Below are 15,405 nucleotides of genomic sequence, written 5' to 3'. Positions count from 1 at the left end.
AGCCTGTGAGGAATCTGACATAAGGTTTTGAGAACAGGAGGAGCTGAGGGAAAGGCTAAAAGAAGAAGCTCTTAAAGGGCCAGTGTACTTTCAATGGGCCTGAGGCCAGGTGAAAGTGTTGAGAGCCTCTCTCATGTGATACCAGAAACCAGAGTCTGCTTGGCTGTAGCACAGCCCCATTGGCCTGAGAGGAGCTGGTGAGGGCCCAAACATGGAGGAGCTTTTATGACAACTAGCCCAACAAAAGGCCACATCCTTAAAGCTACAGGCACCTGTTAGGGAACAGCAACAATGGATGCAAGCCCTTTACCTGACAGCTGCTCCAGCTTGGCAATGCCAGAGCCCCCTCACACTCTGGCTTTAGAAATGGGGTTCTACCATATTCTGTGCTTCTCCTGAGCATGGCCCTAGAGGTCAAGGCCTGAAAGAGGGCCATGCAAAAACAAGTCCTATATCACATAACTTCATTTCCTTATTACATTTGAAGTGACCTCTTAAGTTGGATACTGTCTAGTCCAAGTGCATAAGTAAGGCAGGTACCAGTATGAGTAACTAGTGAAATTAAGCAATAAACCCTAACTTTCACATATCCTGGTCTGACTCTGCAGTCCTATTGCAAGAAATGGAAGTTTCCTTTGAGTAAGGACTGCAGGACCTGATTGTTCATTAGGTGACCATAGAAAATGCAAATTCCATTATTATAGTGCATGTTTTTTTTCTTCTTCTAATTATAGTGCATGTATATGTTACCAAACTGAATTCTGGTTTCCTCTTGCTCCAGTTAGTCTCCAACTTCAGCATGACCCTCTCAGTGAACTGGTGCCATTCCATGCCGGCTCAGGAACTGATTCAGGCAGTTAGGTTCCTTTTGGTTTAAGTTCCGTCCATCCAAAGCTGACTGCTTTCACATGCAATTAAGCTGCACCCATTCCTGTTCTCTACAGGGCACCTTCCTGAAAGTTCACCAAGGGCTTGATCTTGCTCCCATCAAAGTCAACAGGAGTTTTTTCACAGATTTCAGTCAGAGCAAGGTTGGGCCCATTTTGAGACACACTTCCTCACAAGTGTCAGAGGCGTAGCCGTGTTAGTCTGGATCTGTAAAAAGCAACAATGAGTCCTGTGGCACAAGCTTTTGTGGGTGAATACCCACTTTGTCAGATGCACAAGTAAATTCTCCATTGTGTAGGATGTGAAATGAACATTTCTGAGCTTCTTGCTGGGGTGGTATTTACATAGCTGATAAATAACTGCACTGATAATGAGTGCAGACTGGCATTCCATGTGCACTCAAAACTCCTGTTGACTGAAGTAGAAGGACTGGTGTGAGAGGGCAAACCAGTTTCTATCTGGCTCTTTTTTTTTCTGCTTTATGAATCAGTGAAGGAATTTAGAAGAGGGATTAGACAGGTTGTTTACGAACTTGGAGGTGTTTGGGACAGACTTTGCTCTTTCCATAATTCTGAAATATTTTTACTTTTGTTGGTTGTTTGAGTATGGTTTCAGACTTTTTGGGAGTCCATATGGTTAGAGGATGTATAAATATAAGGCAAGTACATTCAGGCAACAACTTCTCCAGTTCAAAATAGCACCTGATCAAAGGGAAGTACAGCTGATGGGTGAGCTAGGACCTGATGGTTATGGTTTCCTTCATTTGTGTTTTTCTTGCTGCTGTATAGCATGGCCTGTGTACAGCAGCATGGGGCCAGTTAGGTAGTATTTCATTTACAAGAATAAAAACAGAAATGTAGTTTGCAAATAATAATGTACTCTTTAATATTCCAGCAAAATGCTTAGGACCAGTTGCTTCCCTCTATTACCTGCCATGGTAGGTGTCTGAATTAGCTGGGGGTTCGTTCAAGCTTGGTATTCAGTGAGAAAAGACAGGCAGGACCAGGGCAACACTGAAAAGCCAAGTGGCTGCGTTTATTTAGGGATTTCTTTACACCTTGGGCCGGGGGAGGAGGCAATTCCCAACTGGGACTCAGATAAACAATGCAAGCAAATTCAAACCAATAACAATGTACTGTATACTGCTCACCACACCACCAAATAGACAGGCACACCAATCTCTCAAGGTAGGAATCGGGTTCGTCAGGGCGATGCCCGGTGCACATAGAAAAGAGACCCACGGGCCACTGCCTCAGCCACCCTTGCGTTCACACAGAGGGTAAACCCAGAGTGTGGTGCGGCTGCAGCTGGGCAGATTCCACTTACTCAGACTGCGGGGACTGGACCCCCTTGGTCAGCTACTCTCTAAGTAGAGGCAGCTTCCAAGTTTAAACACACACTAGACAAAGACAGAGCAGTGATTCATTCACAAAAACAATTTTGCATTTAACATTTTAATAACAATTAGAACGATTAAACAAGCTAGCTAGGCAAATGTGCAAATGTACAAGTGTGCAAATGGGCAATTGTTTGGGGCTGGTACCAATTTGGGAAAGGGAAAATGAGAGGCTAACTAAACTAACTGCCAGAAATTAAGACAAATACCGCACTCCAGGAGCAGCTGACCAGCAGAACAGACACCAGGAGCATGATGAGCCGACCGGGACCAAGTCCAAAGCGAAAAATCCAAAAACCAAAAATAGATTCAAAAGATAAATCCACAAGATGAAGTTAAACGACACGACACAAGAGCTCTATACCGGGAAGAGACCCTGGCTGAAAGGTTGATCAGACCCTCAGCTAACACGCGGATACTCCACCAAAGAAGACGATGGTCAAGACAAGATTTTCTGGGGGGAAACCTAGTTTTATTGAAAGGTCTCATTCCCTTGTGTCGCTCTCTGATTGGCTCCCTGGTTCCCCCTCCCTCCAGGTTACGAGCTGTTGCCACCCCACGCCAGCAGGATTTGCACACGGCACACTGGGGTAGTTGAGTAAACAAGTTTGACCTTTAGATGACTGGGTCCAAAAAGAGTGGGAAAGTGAGTCGCTGGGCAGAATTAACCTGACCTCCAGACGACCGACCCAAAAAAACCAGGTTGCCGGGCAGAATCAGGCCTTCACACCCAGAACTAGCCTGACCTTTAGATGGCCCAGCAGGAGAGAGAAAAAAACAAAACACAGGAGAGCATACACAGTCAGTGTTGCTGGGCAGGATTGAGTCTCTGCCCTTTAACAAGAACTTGGTCCAACATGGAGGCTGTCTTGTCCTTTGAACAGGTTCAAGATGGCCGTGGACCGACAAGTGGCCATACATAGCCATAACTGTGCTACGGATTGCGACAGTAGGAAGAAATTTACTATAGAAAGCTACCACAATCCCTCTGAGGGTGTGGCTCGAAACCCCTGAATGGCATACGCCTGTTGCTAAATATGAAATGTAGGCAGATATCACATCTAGTGCTGCCATGAGGTCCTGGACAGGGTGAAATTACCCTATATGGGACATGTTCCTCATGGAACAATGCACAAGTTGAGGCTAGACTTTGAGTGCAAGTTAATGGTGACCAAATCAACATTCACTAGCACTGATCAGCCTGCTCACCTGGAATCCTACAGGTCAGATCAATTCCAGAATCTTTTGTTCTGGATACACATATACCATGCTCTGCTGCCATCTATGTGACCAGATAATCTAGGACAGCAAGAGGCTTGGCAATTTGAGTGCATTTATTAGTTGAACACAAACCTCCTCTCTCCCCTCCCCACCCTGATGCATATTATCACAGATGGTGGTGGAATCTCCTTCCTTAGAGGTTTTTAAGGCCCATCTTGACAAAGCCTTGGATGGGATAATTTAATACGGGATTGGTCCTGCTTTGAGCAGGGGGTTGGACTAGATGACCTCCTGAGGTCCCTTCCAACCCTGATATTCTATGATAACACTCTGCACAGCTGGCCCTTGGATTAGTGGGTCTTTTGGCCATGTCTACTTCTCCCTCTGACAACTTATGAAGTGTGACTCTTCATAGGCAGGATGCAACACAATTTTTGTTTCTGAGCCCCTGAGTCTATTTTGACATACCTCTTTCCCTTCACACTGATTTATACAGATAGGTACAGTATAATGTACAAGACTTAACCAAATTAATTTTTAAAATATACAACTGTTGTACATTCAAAACAAATTTTCAACTACCAGTTCTTGTTCCATTCTGTAAGTGTTCAAAAAAAAACCCCAAACACTTTTAGGGGAATGGCTAAAGGAGAATTGGAGGGAAGAAAGAACATGGTGACTTCAGGGAAAGAGTGAGTGATTCAGTGCAAAAAGGGTAAATTTCATCTTCACATTCTTAACTGCGAGGACATTCTGCACACCTCAGGAGTGCACTAAGTGGTGCGGTAAACCAGTAAATTAGAAGAATGTAAATTCTTTAGTAGGAATTGCACGCAAGGGGAAAATGCTTCCTCGTGCTCATATTTGTTTTCATGAAAATAATGTACACTCTTCCTAAAATCATACTGATACAAAGCTAAGTAAGACATCAAACCCAGTAATGGATATTACACTGGCCTGAGAAATGGCAGTGACACAACTGTTTTCTATGTATATGAAAATTCTTGTGATGACCATGAAAAATACCATATTCACAGCCTGGCGCTGTGTGTGTGTAGCTCTCTGTCTTATTTATCTCTCATTAAACTAAATTGTATTCTGATTGGCTGAGTGACCTCTGATGTTGCTGTTTGATTAATAGAGTGCCTTTTGCAAGCTTCAAAGCACTTTACAGAATGAAAATATAGATATAGATATATATGATTACTTCACCCACTGCCTACGAGCAGTCACTTCTGGGTTGGATATGGTGGCCATAAAATGCCACTGAAAACTCTTTAGGGTCAGGAAGTGATGAAGAATATTATATCCAGTGTCTTCTAACAATCCTGCTAGCCAGGAGCTGTTCCATAACTGCCTTGAAATCAGACTGGAAGTATATAAACCATGTTTTTTAAAATGACTGTTTAGTACAAATGTTGACTAAATTGAATGTAACCAAAAATAAGCATGTAAAAGAATATTTTGTGAATTCAGTATACAAGAAAGCTGTGAGTAAGGCTAAATTCTCTTCTCAGCCTCCTGATGTAAACCTCTTAAGCTTCATTCTTATCAAGATATCTGCATGTGTGTCTATTGGGGGTTGGCAACCTATGGCACGTGTGCCAAAGATGGCATGCAAGCCAATTTTAATGGCATGCTGCTGCCTACTGGGGTCCCGGCCGCTGGCCCCGCTCAGCCCGCTGCTGAACTCAGGCCGGCCTGCTCTTCTTTGCCCCCTGCCCACCACTCTCCCCTGTGGGGACAGGGGGCAGAAGCTTGGTCCTGCCGGCTGCTGCTACAGGGCAGCCTTCACTGGCAGCCAAGCTCCCTCCTCCCCCACCTCTTCCCCCAGCGTGCTGGGTTCCTGCCCCTCCTCCTCTCCCTCCCTGCGGCCGAACAGCTGATGGCCCTGGAGAGGGAGGGGGAGAAACAGAGCCAAGCGCAGGCAGCAGCGTGCTTGCTGCTCCAGAGAAGAGGTGGGGACAGGGCCTTGGGGAGAGGGGTGGAATCAGGGCATATCCCCTCCAGCCCCCTGCTGTGAGCCGCTCAGGGCAGGGGGCTGGGAACATCCCCACGATTCCAGCCCACACCCTCAACCCTGACACCGGCACCCCCCACACATACCCAGCTCCCCCACACCCCATGCCCTGACTCTTGCACCCCTCCACATCCCCATCCCCACCCTGAGCACAAAACAGAATCTCCTGCACCCCCCACATTCCCACCTGCACCCCTCACACCAAATGGGAGCTGCCCAGGTAAGCGCTCCACACCCAAACCTCCTGCCCCGACCCTGAGCCCTTTCCTCATTCTAGCTCCTGGCCAGACCCTGCACCCAAACCCCCAGCCTGCTCCTTCACCCCCAGCCCTGTGCTCAGTGCACTCCCACTCTCAGCTCAGTGCAGAGAGAGAGAGGAGGAAAATGGGCTAAAACCAGGGAGAAGGTAGGTACCCACTCTCTGTGGGCAGGGCCAGAACCCCGACCGGCGGCGGGCTGAGCGGGGCTGGCAGCCGGGACCCAGGCTGGCAGGAGCCAGCGAATGGAACCCCAGACCCGCAGCAGGCTGAGCTGAAGCAGGTGAGCCACTCAGCCCACTGCTGGTCTGGGGTCCCAGCCGCAGGCCCCGCTCAGCCCACTGCTGGCCTAGGTGAATGGAACCCCAGACTAGCAGCGGGCTGAGCGGGCTGCCGGCGTAAGATCAGCATTTTAATTTAACTTTAAATGAAGCTTCTTAAACATTTTGAAAACCTTGTTTACTTTACATACAACACTAGTTTAGTTATATAATATATAGACTTATAGAGAGACCTTCTAAAAAATTTTAAAATTTATTACTGGCACGCGAAACATTAATTCAAAGTGAATAAATGAAGACTCAGCACACCACTTCTGAAAGGTTGCCGACCCCTGGTGTATAGCATTATCTCTAACATTTGAGTCATTGTCTAACTGTCTGGATACACAGGCATATTTTTAATCATGAAAGGTTTTTACCTGCAACATAGGTGCTGGAACTAAGGGTACTAGGGGTGCTGCCACACCCCCTGGCTTGAAGTGGTTTCCATCACCTACAAGGTTTACAGTTTGGTTCAATGGCTCGCTGCACCATCACTATACAAATTGTTCTAGCACCCCAGACCTGTGTGCACATCGCTATGTATGCACAGGTACACATAGGTACTGGCACAAGTAAGTATTATTTGTGTGTGTGTGTGACTACCGGATGTGTAGTGGTTTTTTGTGGCCGCTTTGGTCCCAGAACATGAGACACAAGGCAGGTGAGGTAATATCTTTTGTTCAATAAAAGATTCTCACCCACCTAGTCTCTCTACTTAATGTGTATTAAGAGAAGTATTTGTGCGTCTGTACATTTTGCAGGTGCAAATCAGCCTTGGGTTCTTGGGGAGCTGGCCCCTATGCTATATAGTTCATACTGTGGCTCTGATTGTGCAGCCTGCCTAAGCTGTATTTGGCACAGGACCCTAGCTGGAGGAAAGGGAGTGCAAAGGCTGCTACCACCACATTTGCATTTCCCTAGTCCTTGGGGACTGCCAGGGACCAATTCAGTGCCCAGTGAAAGTCTGAGAACCTTTGGGCTTGTTAGGCCAGCCAGGAATAGTAAGAATGTCAGTGCTCCAACCACAACCCCTCCCAGGCACTTCCCCAACATGCTCCCTATACCAGGGTTGTGCAGAACCAGCCACACCATCCAGGAATTCCTCAGCACCAGGGAAATCCTCATGTGCTCAGTTCGACTGCCTGTATGACTCCTTTGCACTACTCTGGTGGTGCAAAGGAACCACTGCGTGGCTCAGGATTTATTTTCATTTTTCTTTTTTACCTTTACCTACGAAAATTGTTTCCACTGTATAAATTTGGGAGAGTACATAGGACAAATAAGAGTCCTCACTAATAAAGGATATTGTGTAATGTACAATATCGCCTAACTCTTAAGGGGAAAGTGATTTAAAATAGATTAAAATATACAAAGTAGGCAGCCATCAATGAGTTTTAAAAAATTGCAGAGCTTTGCTCCCCAAAACAGCTCCCACAGTCCCACCTGGCATGTGGCAGCTCAGCTGCCATGGCACAATGGGAGCCCTTCTTATATGATCCTTGTTCATATTATTTATAGAACATGAGACTAATTTAATATGACAACTTCAGAATTTGCAGTAAACATTTGTAATCTTTTTACACCAAATCTAGATAAGATGCTCCATAATTTTCAGTATATTATACCTTGGTCTTCCTTTGAAACATTTGAATGCCTCTAATTTAAAAAAAAAAGTCTTTCCTAAGGTACAAACATAGCAAAGAGTACCAGAAATATCTCTGCAAGATTAGATCATTAAAACTGCTTAGACTTGAGTGAAACATATTGTCTATCTGGGATGGTTTTGAACTCTTCTCCATTAAAATGATTCCTGGATATGAAAATATGTACCCCTCTTCCAAAAAGAAAAATTAATTTCACTGGCTACATTAACAAGCAGGTCTGCACTCCTTTTTATCTTTCAAGAATTCTATGCCTGATTGCATTTATGTTCTCATTTAGCATCTCAAAATGGGCACTTTCTTTCAAGAAGGGTTACTGCATGACTCACCCGCTTAGTTAATCTGACTAATTAGCATACTGTTGCCCATTAACAGCATTATAACAACAACTGTAGCTCTCACTACCTCACTGTCTTGAAAACAGACCTCTTCTGATTTGCAAGGGCATGTGTTGCACCCTAGCTTTTGTTAACTCTAAAGATATTTATCACACCAGGAGGATTTGCAGATAGCTGTGGAACAAATGGTATAATTCTTAATATCCTGCAAAAACCCTTAGTCCACAATCTTTTCTAGTGACTTATTAGAAATTTATTTTAAAACTAAGTCCTTAAGTCTGCAAGAAACCTCTCTGGAATCCAGGCAGCTCTCAAGCCTCTCTTCAAATTCTGTTGAAAGGCACTGAGTGTGGGGAATTACAGAAGAGTTTTGTGTATATATGCTAATTCATAAGAGAGATCAATATGAGTATCTTTAGTAGTTGAATTAACATTCATAACTTGACCCTATTGCCCACTAATATTTTTGGTGCATATTGCTATTCACAGACATGCATTCTAGAATTAATTTAAGATTTGTGGATTCTTGGAAGTATAAATCTATCATGTAGGCATGAATTGTAAACTAGGAATATTCTTATTCATGAAGGTGATTCTGGGAACCACAGGTGCATAAAAGATTAGAATAGAAGGACCAAGCTAGTGCCTTTCAGAGCTATTTGGAATAATTGTGGAGAGGGGTGAGGCTTTAAGTGTTAAAATTTAGGTGCTTAAAATTAGGTACTTAAATCTACATTTTTGGCACCTTTAAAAGGGGTCTAATGTTCAAAGAACTACCATCTTCCCAGAAGGAAGACTGGCTTTCCTCCCACTGGGAACAACAGGAAATTGTGGTCATGTTGAAAAAGAGCACTTTAAGGCAGCATGTAGCCTCCTTTCCACTGAGAACAATAGGCGATGGCAGCCATTTTGAAAGAGACAGTTCTTCATGGAATTCTCTGAAGAATATTAATTAGCCCCTGTTCAGGAAAAATGAAAGAGCAAATAAAGAAATCTAATGTGTCTTTAAAGATAAGTTTAATTTAATTTGGAACTAGATTGTGTACAATTATGATTAGCACATAATGCACAGTTATTTCACAGCATTAGTACCAGCCAGAGTTAAGGTTGTCTGAGTGCCCTAACTGGGTGTTTGGATTTATCTTAAATTTAACCTTAAACTCTGAATTTTCTGGGTTTATAATGCTTATTTTGGGGATAATTACAACTTCCCTGTATTTTTACCCTTAAATTATTGATATGTACTCAACTGTAACTCCACATTTACGTTTTTTTAATCTGGGAATATATGCTTAGAATTTGGGGATACATATATTTTGTAAACTGAACTCAAATGTACAAGACCTCACCAGACAGATCCAAACAGCCAATCAGAACAAGTCTCTAGACAATCCACATTCAAAGCCATATTATGACATATGTTATCTTGTTGAGCCTATACTCAGACTAAAAAACGATAGGAGCAAGATAAGTGTGACTTTTCAATATGTATCTCAAAGAGCTGTTAGCTGGGAAGCCTAATTATGATCACTTAAATGCCAACATACTTAATCATTTCACTGCTGACCACTATACCAGAAACATCCATCTAATGTGCTTCTTCAGTGTCATCTGTATGTAAGTGAAACACTCTGGTGTCACACATTCACGTGGGCACGCCAAAGGAGAAAAATCTGAGTAGACAGATCATTGGACATGATATAGAAAAACATTATTTAGATAATCACAATCTTTGTGTTTTGTTCTTAGAAATCGGGGAAAACATTTTATTTGGATTGCTGGAACTAAACCTCTTAGACTTCAGTGGTAGGTGAAATCCTGTGGAATACTGTTCATATCATGTTTACACTATGAAATTGTGCTGCTGCTGACAATGATATTCAGAATCGTTCCTCCTGCAACTGATACTGAAAATTGTTAACATCTAATTTAGATGGGGAAGGGGAAACCTACATAAAGTGTCAATGAGAATTGCTTTCATCAAGTCTGTAATAGTGTTGATATCATCCCATATACATTAATAGATAAACAATTTTCAATACCAGATGGAGGCAACCCATTGCTGACAAACATCATCAATATTGGTTCAGTTTCCTACAATAAATAGGGCCTAAATGCTGGCAGTGGTGTGGAGGTAGCCAGCTACAAAAGGCCTCATCTTGCTTAACCGCAACTCTTGACCTTGCCATTGGTATGCCTGTGCTCTGTGACCCCTCTGGAGGGAAACTGCAGAGCGGCAAATCTGAGTTTACTGCAGATTTTCCACAATTCTGGATGGAGCGTGCTGCTGATTGAGGCTCTGCTCCTCAATCCTTGATACGTGAATATTTTCTCAACAGCTAATGTGCCATGCTGATATATTCTAGAGGACAGTAATTTGACTATGTGGAAGACAGGAAATTTTGTTCCCCCTGCTGCACAGCAAGGATGGGAATATAGGAATTTTGATTGCAGTGAGGTCCCCAAATCAGCAAATCATTTAAGCGTGTGCTTAATTGTAAGTACCTGAATAAACCCATCCCTATTCAGCAAAGCACTAAAGCATATACTTCAGTGCTTTGCTGAATCTTGACTTAAATGTATAATGTTACTAAATATCACCCTACAAAACCATGGGTAGCACTAATTATAACACTGAACAATGGCTACTACAGGTTACTTGGATGAAATAGCTCATTCAACATTATCATGCATGGTAAAGGATGAATCCCAGTCCAATTTGGCTTGCATAGGGAGCACAACTTGGGGGCATACAGTATGTCAGTCTCTGCAACACAGATTTTCCCAAATATGCAACAATGCATGACATATTGGATGGCAAAAATCAAGCCTCCAAATGGATTTGGCTGTGTTTCAGTTTTGACTCTTCTGATTCCATTAATCATCTGCTTATTTTAGCAGGAGCCCATCTGAAAATACAGCTTTGAGAATTGTCATTTGATAGATAGATATAACCCCCCCACACACATACCCAGAAACTATTAAATTATTTTATTTTCACAAAATTAGGGAAGGCAAAAAATGAAAGAGGATTCTACTGACACATATATCCTGTAAAAAGTGTTTCAACTTAAAACAGACACAGATTACGCAATTAAGTGGTCATGAGGTAAAAAAATTCTGTTCTGGATTAGGCAATAGCTAAAAGACAGAACAAACAGGAATAATTCTCCTGTGGCCAATTCTCCACAGGACAAAAGATTAACAGTTGAGTCCTCTGAGGTTCTCTAGTTTAGAACCGTGTTATGGACGTGGCAGTAGTAACTCTATAGTTAAGTTTGTTTGAAATTTACACTTGAAGCAGGACTAAAATCCCTGCTTTTCACACTTTAATGACTGAGTTTAGTCTTACAGATTAGGTCTTCCTAGGACAAGTGAATTCTCTTTTTTCCAGTAACTGATTAACTTTGGCTGAAGAAACATCTAAAATGCTCCCTTTTTACAAGTTTGGTTTGGAGAATCTCTTTCTTTAGCTAAATAACTGAACTCTAGACTTCACATAGTCTGATAATATCTCACAAGTAGGCCACTTTTCAAATTCTGATATAATTTAATAGAAAGTATTACCTTCATTTGGCATAAATTATTCTAGTATGCCAAGAGTAAGTGACAGCACTGTTTCACAGGCTGCTTCCATTTTCTAATACCAGCTGACTGATTAGCTGTGTGCTGCGCATATTGTTAAAACAGAGCTGTGCCATTGGGAGGAAGGGAATGGGGCTGTGTTGAGGATTCAGAGGGAGATCCTGATTATTTGGATTTGAACATTTGTAGAGGTTCTGTGATAGAAGTGAAAGATCTGTTGTGGAGTTATAGTGTCTGTGGGAGAGAGAGAGAGAAAGGGGCAATGAAAGAATCTTGCAGATTCTTGCATGCATGCTTGTCCCCAAATAGTCCTCATTCCAAAAATATATTTGTGCAAATATTGATCTAGAAATCAATCTTTTCCACCATTTTTTGTTGTGGCTCTGGATGAAATTTTGATTTGTTCTTAACTGTAATTCAAAGAAAATGTTCTTTGACTTGGGGAAGACAGGTCATCAAGATAATTAAATCCAGTTAGAACAGAACATTGATCATTTCTTACCTTCATTAGATGAATGTGTAACCCACTAAACTTTGATTACACAAGTACCCCCTATAATTCCATTTTACTGCAGGAATAGTGAGTGGGTTCAGTTTGTTTTGACAGCAGAACTCCCACCTCTGGATAACATAAGATAAATATGCAGATTTGGACAGTCATGGATGCCCATTCTCTAAGTTGCTCCCATTTGGAATACAGATACCACAGTGTAGTAAAGCTGCTCAAACTAAAAAATATTTGAGAACAATTTGAGGGTTACCTAAGACTCCTCATAAGCCAATCTTATCACTACATCAGTACAGCAAATACTGTGGAAACAAACCAAACATACAGATCTCTTCATATCAAAAGGCCACAGATCCTATGCATTTTAAAACATGCACTGCCAATTTGACATTAAACGTCACCACACCATCCTGGACTGAACAAACAGCAAATGCCCAGTTCTTTGAATAGGCTCGTATCTTTCTCCTTGTGGTTACCTTCTTGTTGAAATTAGTAAAAGCAGGCCTGTGGGCATCAGCTTTCAGGGCAGAGATCTTCATGTCCCTTCCCATAAAGCTGTCTCCCTCTGGGCCTGGCTGAACTAACTGAAGAGTTTGGTGCCTTTTTTTTCTATATATTTGGGAAAAGAATTGGCCTCCTCGCTTGGAGATGCCCAGGCTCCAAGGGTTTTCCTTTGTTTCCCTGCTAGTCTCAGACTAGTTTGAGTCAGTGGACAGCTACTCCACTCTTCTGGCAAAAAAATAAAACAAAACCGACTGTGATAGTTTAAAAGGAACCGCAACAGAAACATAGGTTAACAAATGCATTCCCCTGTTACTCCTCTGTTAAAATGGTACTAAACAGCTCTTGTTAACGAAGATTTTATTATGTTTAGATAAAGGGTATGGACTTTTTAATCACATCTTGCCTTCAGAAACTAACATTATTTTGAGATGTGTGGAATGGAAACACAATAGCTAATCCCAAAACCAAGACTATTCTGTACAGAAGTATTGTATTCATATAAAAATGCCACAAGTGATAAGAACATAAGAACATAAGAACATAAGAAAGGCCGTACCGGGTCAGACCAAAGGTCCATCTAGCCCAGTATCTGTCTACCGACAGTGGCCAATGCCAGGTGCCCCTGAGGGAGTGAACCTAACAGGCAATGATCAAATGATCTCTCTCCTGCCATCCATCTCCATCCTCTGACGAACAGAGGCTAGGGACACCATTCTTACCCATCCTGGCTAATAGCCATTTATGGACTTAGCCACCATGAATTTATCCAGTCCCCTTTTAAACATTGTTATAGTCCTAGCCTTCACAACCTCCTCAGGTAAGGAGTTCCACAAGTTGACTGTGCGCTGCGTGAAGAAGAACTTCCTTTTATTTGTTTTAAACCTGCTGCCTATTAATTTCATTTGGTGACCCCTAGTTCTTATATTATGTGAATAAGTAAATAACTTTTCCTTATCCACTTTCTCAACATCACTCATGATTTTATATACCTCTATCATGTCCCCCCTTAGTCTTCTCTTTTCCAAACTGAAGAGTCCTAGCCTCTTTAATCTTTCCTCATATGGGACCTTCTCTAAACCCCTAATCATTTTAGTTGCTCTTTTCTGAACCTTTTCTAGTGCTAGAATATCTTTTTGAGGTGAGGAGACCACATCTGTACACAGTATTCGAGATGTGGGCGTACCATGGATTTATATAAGGTCAATAATATATTCTCAGTCTTATTCTCTATCCCCTTTTTAATGATTCCTAACATCCTGTTTGCTTTTTGACCGCCTCTGCACACTGCGTGGACATCTTCAGAGAACTATCCACGATAACTCCAAGATCTTTTCCTGACTCGTTGTAGCTAAATTAGCCCCATCATGTTGTATGTATAGTTGGGGTTATTTTTTCCAATGTGCATTACTTTACATTTATCCACATTAAATTTCATTTGCCATTTTGTTGCCCAATCACTTAGTTTTGTGAGATCTTTTGAAGTTCTTCACAATCTGCTTTAGTCTTAACTATCTTGAGCAGTTTAGTATCATCTGCAAACTTTGCCACCTCACTGTTTACCCTTTCTCCAGATCATTTATGAATAAATTGAATAGGATTGGTCCTAGGACTGACCCTTGGGAACACCACTAGTTACCCCTCTCCATTCTGAGAATTTACCATTAATTCCTACCCTTTGTTCCCTGTCCTTTAACCAGTTCTCAATCCATGAAAGGACCTTTCCTTTTATCCCATGACAGCTTAATTTACGTAAGAGCCTTTGGTGAGGACCTTGTCAAAGGCTTTCTGGAAATCTAAGTACACTATGTCCACGGATCCCCTTGTCCACATGTTTGTTGACCTTCAAAGAACTCTAATAGATTAGTAAGACACGATTTCCCTTTACAGAAACCATGTTGACTATTGCTCAAGAGTTTATGTTTTTCTATGTGTCTGACAATTTTATTCTTTACTATTGTTTCAACTAATTTGGTTAGACTTACCGGTCTGTGATCACCCCTAGAGCCCTTTTTAAATATTGGCGTTACATTAGCTAACTTCCAGTCATTGGGTAATTTAAAGGACAGGTTACAAACCTTAGTTAATAGTTCCAACTTCACATTTGAGTTCTTTCAGAACTCTTGGGTGAATGCCATCTGGTCCCGTGACTTGTTAATGTTGAGTTTATCAATTAATTCCAAAACCTCCTCTACTGATACTTCAATCTGTGACAGTTCCTCAGATTTGTCACCTACAAACGCCAGCTCAGGTTTGGGAATCTCCTAACATCCTCAGCCGTGAAGACTGAGGCAAAGAATCCATTTAGTTTCTCCATGACTTTATCATCTTTCAGCGCTCCTTTTGTATTTTCATCATCAAGGGGCCCCACTGGTTGTTTAGCAGGCTTCCTGCTTCTGATGTACTTAAAAAACATTTTGTTATTACCTTTGGAGTTTTTGGCTAGCCGTTCTTCAAACTCCTCTTTGGCTTTTCTTATTACACTCTTGCACTTAAGTTGGCAGCGTTTGTGCTCCTTTCTATTTGCCTCACTAGGATTTGACTTCCACTTTTTAAAGGAAGTCTTTTATCTTCACTGCTTCTTTTACATGGTGGTTAAGCCACGGTGGCTCTTTTAGTTCTTTTACAGTTTTTCTTAATTTGGGGTATACATTGAAGTTGGGCCTCTATTATGGTGTCTTTAAAGGATTTCACTTTAGTCAATGTA

This window comes from Mauremys reevesii, linkage group 2, assembly GCF_016161935.1.
Source record: "Mauremys reevesii isolate NIE-2019 linkage group 2, ASM1616193v1, whole genome shotgun sequence".
NCBI classification, from domain to species: domain Eukaryota; kingdom Metazoa; phylum Chordata; order Testudines; family Geoemydidae; genus Mauremys; species Mauremys reevesii.
Note: the sequence above shows the minus strand (reverse complement) of the source record.